Source organism: Glandiceps talaboti, chromosome 22 (assembly GCF_964340395.1).
Source record: "Glandiceps talaboti chromosome 22, keGlaTala1.1, whole genome shotgun sequence".
NCBI lineage: Eukaryota > Metazoa > Hemichordata > Enteropneusta > Spengelidae > Glandiceps > Glandiceps talaboti.
The window spans coordinates 10,984,998-10,997,998 of NC_135570.1; positions in this window are offsets into that span (position 1 = coordinate 10,984,998).

Sequence of the window (13,001 nt, forward strand, 5' to 3'; positions counted from 1 at the left end):
ATATATATATATATATATATATATATATATATATATATATATATATATATATATATATATATATATATATATATATATATATGTATATATATATAGTTTTGTACACACACACACACACACACACACACATCCCTGCATGCAATTGCTCTTAGACCTGCTGTATAACTTTTTTGGAAGGTTTAATATCAAGTGACACCATTCAAGTGTCTGCCCTATTGTTTATAGAATAAGCTTTTATTTTAACAGTAAATAGTAAGCCTTCACCTTGACCTTCATCTTCAAGGTCAAATAGTAAATTGCTCTATAACTTTGAGGTTTTGTACCTAGAGAGACAGTTTAAGTGCGTACACTGACATTGTCAGAGGTAAGCTTTCTATTCAGTCAGTGGATTTTGATCTTGACCGTCATCTTCAAGGTCAACTTGTAATTTGCGCAATAACTTATGAAATTTTATTCAGTTGTCTACACCAATAGTATCAGAGGTAGGCTTTCTGAAGAGACACTAACCCATGACCTTGACCTTCATTATCAAAGTCATTTAGCAACTTTTGCTTATATAGATACAATTTAAGAGTATCCCCACTTTTACAGATGAGCATTTTGTTTAACAACTGACCTTTGGTTTTGCCCATCGATCTTTAGATTCAGATAGTAATTTGCTAAACAAACTTGAAGGTTTTCACACGTAGACAATATATCTGTGCATTTAGTCAGACTGACATTGCCGCATCACATATGTACTATGCTGAGTTTCATTTTTGTCCGTGGAAAGTTTTGATCAATGAACATTATGAGTAGACTTTGCTATAAATGATGTTATGAACCTGTCAGCGAATTATAGGGCTATCTTTTGGACACCAATTAACGACCATTAATGTTGGTGGCTGTGAATTGTGTAGAAGACTTGCATATAAAGGTATATCCTGATATTTCTTGTATTTTCATCCAAGTTGAAATTTAAACATAACCTACGCATTTAGATAAATGGATTGTCATTGCATTTTCATCTACGCATAGTCATTCTTGTAAACCAGAGCTGTTGCAAGTATTTCTTCCGCGACACTGCGATTGGCAATGCCGTAAAAGAGGCTGTGGACCGTGCCGTAAAAGAGACTGTGGTTTACGACGATGTGCATAGTGGGACTTTTAATAGTAATTTTAGGTTTATCTGAGACATTTACTTCCGACATATGGTTTCTTAACTTGGAGCATTAGAAGACATTTCGAGTTCTGGCGTCACGCATCAGATGTGTGTAACTATGGTTACAGAGTTTGGGCACAAGTACAGTAGGTACGAGTCTTCGAATATAAAGGATACTGCTGATGAAAAATTTCATTTCCGATGCTCCATTAGTTTCACACAAACCAATGAGTAAGACAGACAGGGTAGCAAGACAATAAGATTTGCCAATACTGAAGGCATCCAATGCCTGTTATTCTTTTCTAAGTTACAGAAAAAAGCGAACTTTTTTAGTGACTGCGAAATGTCGAGTGATTGCGAAACATGTATCCCATCACTGTTTAAATACAAACACGTCATTAAAAATATATGTCCTTAGGCAAGAAGGTTGCCATGGTTATATTGTATCATATCATCTGTCGCCTGCAATATATCTGTCTGTCTAAATGTACGACAATTCACTTATATGTTTTAGTTCTGACAATGCGAGCAACTTCCAACTAAACATTCAGTTTAGATCAGGTTCAGTGTTTGTTGTTACACAGAGTGCTATTGAGTGGACTAAAAGGAATGACCCTGCACTTGTGAAGGCACAAAAAAAACATGACTCCCCAAACACCCAAAAATGTAAGATCAATCCTCCTTTCCATTCTCCTAGCATTTTACATCCAGTCTCCAAACTACCTGCTTCGTACCTGTCTGTCTGTCTGTGGACACGATGTCTAAAAACACTGCATCGATTCTAATGAAGCTGGCTACACATCTTCCATATGGTAATGACAAGAACTGATTAGATTTTGGTAAACATCATCCAATGAGTCATTTGCATAGTTAATGGGTGTTAGTAATTAGGCTGTAGCTTAAGAAAGCACACTTCAATTTCGATATGATTTGGTACATATGTTAACCATAACAAAGCGCATATGTCCTATAAAGTTTGTTGATGTAGCTTATAGTTTTGATGAGTAATTTGTATATGGTTAGTAATTAAATTATATTTATAATTTAGTGTTTCTTTGTCTGGTTCTTTGTTTGTTTTAATACCGTACGGTAATACAGTAATCAATGAAAATAGTATTGTCACAGAAATAGTTTGTGGACATACGTAAATCTAGGATTTTCATTGAATATGGGATCTAGCCTAATTAGTTTTTTTTTTAATGAACCAGACTGCAAAAGGTTAAATGAGAGTATTCTTCAGTTAAAGATACTCTCTGTAGGCCCTGATAGATAGCTTTGGAAACATTGTTAATTTGGTTTAACGTAGGCATATACATCTCAGAGGAGTCATTGTACAGACTGTACTATGTGTAACCTTTAAAATGTCAATGCTAATGGGCATTTGGGATTCGTGATTTCATAGAGTCAATTTTCGTCTACTTTACTGTTTAATGTCCGTGGTATACGACACGTGATACTGTCTTAGTGTTATTAAGTGGTTACATTCAACTGTGCCTGTGAAAAAGCATGGATTTCCTAAATTCAACCCTTATTATCTGCATTCAAAGTTAGTGGTTGAATGTACTGTGTCTTCCTGTTTGTGGTTTTTTTTAAATCTCGAACTGTTCACAGTGAATGAAAGATTGCCAAATTTACACACAGAAAGCAAGATATAAGCAATCCTTACCTGCTGTATAAAGAGGACGGCTGGACATACAAATTTACCAAAACTCCAAGTTCCATTCATTGCATAATTGGCAGTGAATGGTATACAAAAGAGGGCCATACCAATATCTGATATTGCCAAGTTCACTAAAAATTTGTTCAACTCTGACCTCACTCTGGCTCCTAAAGAAAGTACACATATTGCTACAATGTTGCCTAGCAGTGTTAACAGTATTGTAATGCTGTAAAGGAAATACAAGGCAATTTTTCCACTTAGTGGGACCAACTCTTTCATTGACAAATCTTCGTATGGTAGGCACAGTGATAAGAGATCTTCCAATTCCTCAAAGTCGCTGGCACTCTCTGTATAGTTGTCGTCTTCGCTAGAGAAGCTAGGGAAAATAACTGTGCAATTAGGCTGGCACAAGCAACGGTATACTTCGTCAATATCCTCTGACCATTCACTCATGACTGCAGTCTCCCTGTTGCTCGTTTGGAGGCAGCGGTTTATAATAACTCAATGTGTGGAAGGCACTGTTGTTGGCAGAGTAGATACTACACCGATTTCCGATGATCGTGCAATTATTTAGGACGAAGACATTTGCTACTATAAAAATATGGTTGGTAGCTGCTATCAAACTGAAATTTCCACGTGTGTCTTGACTCAAATTATGTAGTTAATCATTCAAAAAAATGAGTGGTTTTGTAGAATGCCCAACTGAATATCCAGAGATAAATCACAAGTACTCACGAATCCTGCCAATGACTATCGAACCGTAGACGTAATTACTTTGCTATACATGGACGACGACACATGATCAATCTAAGGCATGGCTGCCTTAAAGCACCTATAACATTGTCATCAGGTGGGCATGACACGAAAATTTGGTCTCTTTGCTATTTTTTTTACCCCCCCCCCCCCTCTCCCCCCTTAAGGTCCAGATCAACGTTGAGAAATTGTCGTTGGCCGTGTAAGGTTCATGTTAAAATTACATTAGTGTAAGGTTCAGGTGATCTTTTAAAAAAATGACTTTATGTATGTAAGGTTTATGACTGTGCATCGTAAGAATTGTCTCCGCGTCAGGTTGATGTTCGCCTTAAGAGCAGACTTTTAGCCTAGGCCCTGTGCGGTCCACATCAACCTAAGATGTGATCTTTATGTTTATATGTGTACGGTTATGATCCACCAAGTTAACCAATTTGAATATAATCATTGATGCATATAGTAAATTGCACATACATCATTAAAGCCATTCTCTTTGAGTTGATTAATTAACAAAGTGTATGTCGTGTATGTTTACCTTAGGTACAATAGAGTGTGTAAGAATTATGGCGTGTCAAAACTGTACTGGTCTGAAACAACATATCATAATAATCTAGTAAGGTGCAAGATCGATAGTTTAACGTACGATAACAAAACTGAATGCTTTTAATTTGGGGTGAAAGGGTTTAACTATTTTAGTTCTTATCCTACAAAATCAATTTTACTTTTAATGGAGCCTATTTTGTACCTGTAAATTGTAATATTTCTAAACAAAATATCAAATCAAGAAATGGAAGATTTTCCGCTCTAATAAATGCATGACAATGGAGGGACCCTCCACTATCCATGATGGCGCTAAAATACACCAAAAGAGCTATTTTTCCTAATTACATATTGGTTTTCATAGCAATGCATGCTACTACTGATTTGAAATTGATTGTGCTGTCTGGAAAAATGATAAATTTTGGCGAATTTAGTTACGGGGGGGGGGAGAGGGGATTCCTGAGGCCTAAGTAAAAGAATTTTTTTTAAATACTACTTTGAACTATTGACTTCATCCCTATTCTTGTCACATTAACCTTGTTTGTTGTTAGTTAACGGTCACACCAAGTGTCTAGCAAACGAAATATTGGGATAAATAATTTTGGTAAAATGTTCAAGTTGATGCTATTGCCATTTATGTGACTTGAAGTAATTATTTTAAAACATACACTAGTTGTAACTGAGTGTTATATTTGCGATCAGACAACCAACAATGTATTCACTGAAAATGGTTGAAATGTCAATAAATAGACTGCGCACATCTTGATTTAGAGATCGACTTTATCCACTAGTAGTACAATAATCGGTTGAAATCCTGATTCCATTGCATAGCTGAGTTTTGGGTGAGGACCCAAAATCAACTGAATTGGATTTATTGTTATTTAGTAGCATATTATGTTTAAATTTAAAAAAAGATGATTCCATACTGGTAAGAGTGCACGATATTACAAGTACATTGTTGTAACTCGTTATATCTTATAGAAGAGTTTACTTTGATAACGCCACCGAACGGACGAATACCATTCATCGTTGCAAATGAACCCCAGTCTATTGGTAGATATCATCATGGCTAGATGTACGTAGTGATGTATTATAAGACAACAAACCTGGGTAACTGTGAGAGGCGCCAAATTTGAAATTTGTTATAACTGAAGTATCAGTAAAGAAGTGTACAATTGCGGCACATCTTTGATCTGACCCTACTAAATTATGTACAAAGACACAGACCCACTTTGGTAATGTATCAATATGTTGCAGTTGGATTGAGATGACGTTCATTATGCTAGATGACTTTGACCGCGTAACACCCTCACAGAGCTCATAGAGCAACTAGCTAAGAAACTGCCATTTAAAGGAGTATTATGTACAGCGTTTTATCTCCTAGTTTAAATGTTGAACTAGGGTTATTATGAATCTGATAATGATAATATGAGGTAAGAATTATAATACAAGTCAGTTAAGAGAGAATATGCATAATTACATATTTATACATAAATGGGAAAGGGATCGAAAAATAGTTGTCTACCAACTAATCTAGTCCTATCCCGATATACAGGAATATACAGGAAAGGAATCTGTATTTTCGTGAAATTAGTAGCATTTTGGGGACTGTTAATATAAATGTTGGCTTGATACACATTGGAAGTGTCGAGATACTGACCTAGGATTGAAAATTAGCCTCTTTAGGCCAAAAAGACAAAATGTTTCTGGTCAGGACATTTTCTCTAAAGTGGTGCGACAAAGCGATTTCTTTTTAAATTCTCTGTCACTCAGCATTTACTATTTATGGCAGTTACTGTTCTTTTCATTTAGTACTTTCGAGAAAGTGTATGTGCTTGTTCATGATTGACTCTGCAGTTGTCTTCACTGAAGTAGGAGGGGGGGGGGGTTATTTTTGTGTTTCCCCTCGGATCTGCAGACTGCATGGGCTAGACAAACACGAAAACAAAGACCGACGCGAGGGTATTTATTAAAATGATGCGCGCGCTGACCAGAAACAATTTTTAGGGGGGGGGGGGCTTACTAGCTCGTAGGCTTTGTGTGTAAGATGCCTGGAGACGCTGTGAGTAATACAATATTGAGAATTCCTGGACTCTAACGAGTCCACGATTATGTTGCTAAAGCCTTTGGAAGTCGTGGGTTTAATCTCCACTGTCGATTCCTAGAACTAGGTGATGAATATATGTGACCGACAGCAAGACAAACCATATCGTATCACTTCCATAACTTAATGATCTGCATGTTTGCATCCCTACTCAATATATATATATATATGCTGGTGTGTTTGATGTGTCAGTAATTCTGTGCATGTACAAAGAAGTCGAAGAACGTGATATCAATCAATGAGCCCTCGAACATAGGTCATGTGAATGACAACGGATGTTTTGTAGACAGTGTTGGCGGAGGTAGTGGTGACCTTTCCATAAACCAGATTTAAACCGAATGCCTTTCGTATAAGATGTTCGATTCATGATCACAAATAATCAAATTGCTAATGTTATTTGCTTGATTAAAGTGGCCATATGGATGAGGATTGGGTATTTATTTTCGATTTTTAATTTATAAAACAATTTTATCATGGTTTTCTACTTGAAAAATCAATGTGAAGCGACAAAGACCAAGTCTGTGTTTGTTACTCGATACCTTGCAAAAAACTGAAAAATGTGTAAAATGTTTGTTATTGTACGTACAATAACAACGATTTTACACATTTATTAATCTTTTGCAATTTATTGAGTTACAAACATGGACTTGGCATATGTTGTTTCACATTGATTTTTCAAGTAGGAGGCCATGATGAAATTATTTTGTAAATTAAAAATCAAATATAAATACCCCAATCCTCATCCATATGGCCACTTTAAGTCGTTGCCCATGCGACAGGTGTGAACTTAAACGTGGTTTTATGAATTTAATGATACTACACACGGAATATATAAGCGAAAAAGTACGCGTCGACGTTGAACCTTTTTTGATATTGTATACCGACGTACCGTACGCGTGAAAACGTGTTCTTGAAAATGTCCCGAAGGCAAAGACGTCTATTAGGTATTAGTTAACGAAATGGTTCAGAAATATCAGATAGTCGTTCTAATGTGGTATTAAATGATATCTGATACTTTCACGATGTATATTCTTTATACCCGTATCGTGACTTCTTCGTACATGTATATTTTCATATATAGGGCAGGGATAATAATATCGCTTAGAGCATGAGTTACTCATATCACAACTGCAGACTTAGTTGATAATTGGAATCAAATCCAGTAGTTGTAAATGTCGTACTGTAACACCACGCATTTCCAAACCAGTAATTTAGGAGACATGAAAATCGGTGTCAGTCTTTGATCCACATGTATGCATGGGTGTGATGTCTACCATTTTCATTAGTTTAGGAGACATGAAAATAGGTGTCAGTCTTTTATCCACATGTATGCATGGATGTGATGTCTACCATTTTCATTAGTTTAGGAGACATGAAAATCGGTGTCAGTCTTTGTTCCACATGTATGCATGGGTGTGATGTCTACCATTTTCATTAGTTTAGGAGACATGAAAATCGGTATCAGTCTTTGTTCCACATGTATGCATGGGTGTGATGTTTACCATTTTCATTAGTTTAGGAAACATCAAAATCGGTGTCAGTCTTTGATCCCCATGTATGCATGGGTGTGATGTCTACCATTTTCATTAGTTTAGGAAACATCAAAATCGGTGTCAGTCTTTGATCCACATGTATGCATGGATGTGATGTCTACTATTGTTAGTCCTGCTGCAAGTGGGACAATGTTTTTCATCAGTAACCAAAGATATAACATTCACTAAAATGTGGTCAATTACTTATCAGTAAAAGATGATGTACATGTGCTGATTAGTGGTGAATATTATCTGTAGGTTGTGAAGTGACAAGTTCAAAGCTTGGTTTTTGATTTGCCATATTAAAACCCAATAATGTGATGAAAGTGGCTATATGTATCTTTATATATCTCTATTTCCATCGTTGTGTGTCGTTTGTTTTGTTCCAGGTGATCGCGAAGTTCACCATATCAGATTGCTTAAAACTGTACTACTTGTAACTAGAGTATCATTTTTCGATAAGACAACCACAATATATTCATTGAAAACTGTGAAAATATCATTTAGACATTGCACATATGAATCAGGGGTCTATATTATCCACATATTAAAGCAGTACAGAAATGTGGTTGAAATCGTGATCGCCGTTGAGGGCGCTCATTTTGTTCACAGACTCAAAAATCAGTTTTCATCAAAAATAAGTTTACCCACAAGTGATACAATACTGTTCACAGTGTATACTATTACAAGCACGTTATCATGCCTAACAGAACATTTTCAAAACCCGTTTCAGTTGCAGCTAGTGCAGCTTTCAACTTTTTGAGATCCGTCATAAAACCTTAAATAGCATTTCTTACATAGACCTGACGAGTTCAGTACTTTTAAGTGTAATTTCTTAGATTAGGTAATACATTCCACATTTTTCCTTAAATCAAATTGTATTGTTATTTCCTATAAAATCTACAAAATCACAAAGGTGGCCAGACATCCCTACAACGTAAACTGAGTATATGACAGAACCTCATAACGCACCATATATGGAGTGCAAGTGTGGCTTACTCCATGTATATGCACGAGTCGAGTGTTGCAATGTTGTAGTGTTCTATTCTCTGTGGCCATACTTTCAAAAGCACGAGCGATTGATGCTGGACGGTGAAGATATTATTACATGATCGATAAAAAAGATTGAAATAAAAAAATAATAATACTCATTACTTTTGCACTTCAAGAACGCACCCTACTTGTTGACATGACATGTACCAGCTCATTGCCATCTCATACTGCATACGTACGTATACTCGTGTGCTATAATTTCTAAATGTATACAAGTAACTTAATGTTCGATTCATGATCACAAATAATCAAATTGCTAATGTTATTTGCTTGATTAAAGTATCCATATGGATGAGGATTGGGTATTTATTTTTGATTTTTAATTTATAAAACAATTTTATCATGATGGCTTTCTACTTGAAAAATCAATGTGAAACGACAACGACCAAGTCTGTGTTTGTTACTCGATACTTTACAAAAAACTGAAAAATGTGTAAAATGTTTGTTATTGTTTGTACAATAACAACGATTTTACACATTTATTAATCTTTTGCAATTTATTGAGTTACAAACAAGGACTTGGCATATGTTGTTTCACATTGATTTTTCAAGTAGGAGGCCATGATGAAATTATTTTGTAAATTAAAAATCAAATATAAATACCCCAATTCTCATCCATATGGCCACTTTAATTCGTTGCCCATGCGACAGGTGTGAACTTAAACGTGGTTTTATGAATTTAATGATACTACACACGGAATATATAAGCGAAAAAGTACGCGTCGTTAAACCCTTTTCTGATACTGTATTCCGTACATGTGAAAACGTGTTCTTGAAAATGTCCCGAAGGCAAAGACGTCTATTAGGTATTAGTTAACGAAATGGTTCAGAAATATCAGATAGTCGTTCTAATGTGGTATTAAATGATATCTGATACTTTCACGATGTATATTCTTTATACCCGCATCGTGACTTCCTCGTACATGTAAGTTTTCATATATAGGGCAGAGATAATAATATCGCTTAGAGCATGAGCGAAAGTACAATTCAACCAGCCGAAACAGCTCGTAATATTGGTGTAACTTTCGATTCTCATCACACGTTAAAAAAGCACAAAGTCATATCCACAACATGTCAATCAATCTACCATTATCTCAGGAAAATTGGCTATATCCGTCCCCACCTCTCCAAATCTACTTGTCAGAAACTCGTCCAGGCATTAATATCAAGCAAATTTGACAATGGTAATGCCCTACTCTATGGCTTACCCAACGATCATATCAAACCACTCCAACATGTTCAAAACGCTGCAGCAAAAATCATCATGCGAGCCAGGAAATATGATCATGTAACACCACTCCTAAAGGAACTACACTGGCTACCAGTTTAGGACAGAATAAAGTTCGAACTTTTGCTCATGACATACAAGTCCCTCAATGGACTCGCTCCAAGATACTTATCAGACCTTCTTCACTGGAAAACAGCTACGAGAACACTGCGATCAACAAATAAACATCTCCTATATGTACCTAAGTACACGCACAAGTTACTCATATCACAACTGCAGACTTAGTTGATAATTGGAATCAAATCCAGTAGTTGTAAATGTCTTGCTGTAACACCACGCATTTTCAAACCAGTAATTTAGGAGACATGAAAATAGGTGTCAGTCTTTGATCCCCATGTATGCATGGATGTGATGTCTACCATTGTCAGTCCTGCTGCAAGTGGGACAATGTTTTTCATCAGTAACCAAAGATATAACATTCACTCAAATGTGGTCAATTACTTATCAGTAAAAGATGATGTACATGTGCTGATTAGTGGTGAATATTATCTGTAGGTTGTGAAGTGACAAGTTCAAAGCTTGGTTTTGGATTTGCCATATTAAAACCCAATAATATGATGAAAGTGGCTATATGTATCTTTATATATCTCTATTTTCATCGTTTTGTGTCGTTTGTTTTGTTCCAGGTGATCGCGAAGTTCACCATATCAGATTGCTTAAAACTGTACTACTTGTAACTAGAGTATCATTTTTCGATAAGACAACCACAATATATTCATTGAAAACTGTGAAAATATCAATATTTAGACATTGCACATATGAATCAGGGGTCTATATTATCCACATACGCAGTACAGAAATGTGGTTGAAATCGTGATCGCCGTTGAGGGCGCTCATTTTGTTCACAGACTCAAAAATCAATTTCATCAAAAATAAGTTTACCCAGAAGTGATACAATATTGTTCAGTGTATAATATTACAAGCACGTTATTATGCCTAACAGAACATTTTCAAAACCCGTTTCACTTGCAGCTAGTGCAGCTTTCAACTTTTTGAGATCCGTCATAAAACCTCATTTCTTACATAGACCTGACAAGTTCAGTACTTTTAAGTGTAATTTCTTAGATTAGGTAATAAATTCCACATTTTTCCTTAAATCAAATTGTTTGTATTGTTATTTCCTATAAAATCTACAAAATCACAAAGGTGGCCAGAAATCCCTACAACGTAAACTGAGTATATGACAGAACCCCATAAGTACATGTTATTTGCCAAATACCGTTCCATATCTTGTTGCAAGAGGTAAGTTTCCGGTAATAACGGAGAGCCGGAGGCGAGCCGTTATACCGGAAAAATTACCTCGAGCAGCAAGATGTGGAACCGTATTTGGCAAATAAGATACTTATACGTCACCTGCGACTACGAAATTCAATTTTTGAATGTCTAAAAATGCTGTTTCATTTTAAAACAAAATCACTTCCACGTTATACTGTTGAGCGTAGTATCACGTACTTCTCTAATGACTGCAGTGCGGTTGTTTACATCTCAGCCTTAACTTTATCATCCAATCAGAGTGCGCCTTTGCTCAGTAGTATGACGTAATGTTTAGTATTTGCATATCACTCAAAGATATATTCAAACTTATAACCTTCAGCTGAAAAATGAGTGCGTCTTTGTTTTGCGTACTGTATTCTGTAAACTGCACCCTCTGTGGTGGTAATTTTCATATCCTTCATAAATTTAGGAATTCATGTTTACGATCGCGTGGCGTTCGCCGTCACTGGACTTTCGCCGTTGTGTGTGGAATTTTTGACTATTTCCCTGTGACATGAAAAGTATAGTTCAAAGACTTGTAAATGTTAATTAAATGGAAATCTCGTCGTCATTGGAAATTCTGGGTGAAGTTATAAATCTACTAAAGATGAAAATGTACGTACATTGTAGTCGCCTGGCCACATCACCGGATATGACGTAAAATTAATGCAATATGCATGCATTGGTGTTTTATACAGGTATATATTACCTAGCTCTGGATGTATATGCTACGAGGTTCGACACGTCTTCGTCGCATATACATCGAGAGCTATATGCTACCTTGCTATTCACAAAGACGACCTTTATTACCGGGATGCAAACCCCACCTGAATCTCTTTAGTAGTCAATAAATTGTTCGAATGAAATTTTTTGTATTTATCTACTTTTGTTCTAAAACGTACCTTACTATAATTCCCATACTACCCTTTTCATGTTCTAACGGTGTATCAGTTTGACATTACCTCAAAATCACAATCGCGATATCAGTTTCTTTTACTATAATAGTATCGTCTTGCTTTTTCGAATTTCATAAGAGTGACACTGGAATGAATGGTTTACTATGACGATGACTGTGTATATATGTATGCATGCATGCATGCATGTATGTATGTATGTATGCATGCATGCATGCATGCATGCATGCATGTATGTATGTATGTATGTATGTATGTATGTATGTATGTATGTATGTATGTATGTATGTATGTATGTATGTATGTATGTATGTGTGTATGTGTGTGTGTATGTATGTGCGTACGTACGTACGTACGTACGTACGTATGTATGTATATGTATGTATGTATGTATGTGTGTGTGTGCATTTGTGTGTTGCTTGTTTTCTCGTGTTTATTGTTTATTTATTTATTTGTTTGTTTGTTTGTTTGTTTGTTTGTTTGTTTGTTTGTTTGTTTGTTTGTTCGTTCTATTTTTGCTTGAATAAGCTTAGGCTAACAGCGAATTTTACCGAATAAAATTGGAATCTGTAACATTAAGTTCCTATTCAAACATTGATTTAAACTTAAAAAATAACTACGTCATATACATGATGGATCAAATAAAACTTGACTCCTGTCTATAAACAACTGTGTACCCTTTCAAAATAGACAAACGCGTGATTCTGACCCATAATTTCAATAACAAACAAGCAAATCAAAGAAGCAGTACATTTACGTTACTAT